Source organism: Aplysia californica, unplaced genomic scaffold (assembly GCF_000002075.1).
Source record: "Aplysia californica isolate F4 #8 unplaced genomic scaffold, AplCal3.0 scaffold01634, whole genome shotgun sequence".
Taxonomy (NCBI): Eukaryota; Metazoa; Mollusca; class Gastropoda; order Aplysiida; family Aplysiidae; genus Aplysia; species Aplysia californica.
The window spans coordinates 21,453-22,535 of NW_004798904.1; positions in this window are offsets into that span (position 1 = coordinate 21,453).

The window sequence follows — 1,083 nt, forward strand, 5'->3', positions numbered from 1 at the left end:
CACACACACACACACACACACACACACACACACACACACACACACACACACGGAATGGGGAAACGGGGACTGCAGTGGCGGAAGATGAATTGAGACAGGTAACTATTCTACTTCTAGCAAGGGGTGCAACTCATGTAATTATCGATTAACATGCATGAATAAGTTTATATTATATCATGTACATGAACAACCAAAACGTGCGCACGAGATACTATTAAATTTAATCTTATTTTGTATTGTTTCTACTCGTTATTTCGCATTCGTCATTTTTGTTCCATTTCGAAACGAGTTATTTGAGAGTGGAAAAGCGTTGTGAAAAACTTCTGTCCTATAATTTGCGGCTAGATTGGTGGGGCCGAGAGTGAGGGTTGGTGTGAGTGGGGCTGAAGGGATGGCGTGGGTTGGAGTAGGGGGGTAGGATAGGGTTGGGTGGGGGTGGGGGTGGGAGTTAGTGTGGTTGAGCTGGGGGCGTGGTGGGGTGGGGTGGGGTGGATGGTGCCACTCAAACCCACCACTACTGTAACAGTCTTCCTTACGAGAGTCTGATTTAGCAAGAAACAAAAGAGTCCTAAAACTGAGCATTGCGGGCTTGTCCTCGAAAGAACTGTTCTGTTTCTATCCTTTGTAAGTCGCAGTGTTTTAAGCCCTCAATTTTGATAATATGTGCCCTCAATTTTGATAATGTATGCCCTCAATTTTGATAATGTATGCCCTCAATTTCGATAATATGTGCTCTCATGTAATTTATGCCCTCAATTTTGATAATTTATACCCTCAATTTTGATAATGTATGCCCTCAATTTCGGTAATATGTGCCCTCATGTAATTTATGCCCTCAATTTTGATAATTTATACCCTCAATTTTGATAATGTATGCCCTCAATTTCGATAATATGTGCCCTCATGTAATTTATGCCCTCAATTTTGAAAATTTATACCCTCAATTTTGATAATCTATGCCCTCGATTTTGATAGTTTATGCCCTCAATTTTGATAATTTATGCCCTCAATTTTGATAATTTATACCCGAATTTTGACAATTTATGCCCTCAATTTAGAAGGCGGGCTGCTGCGACCCCACGT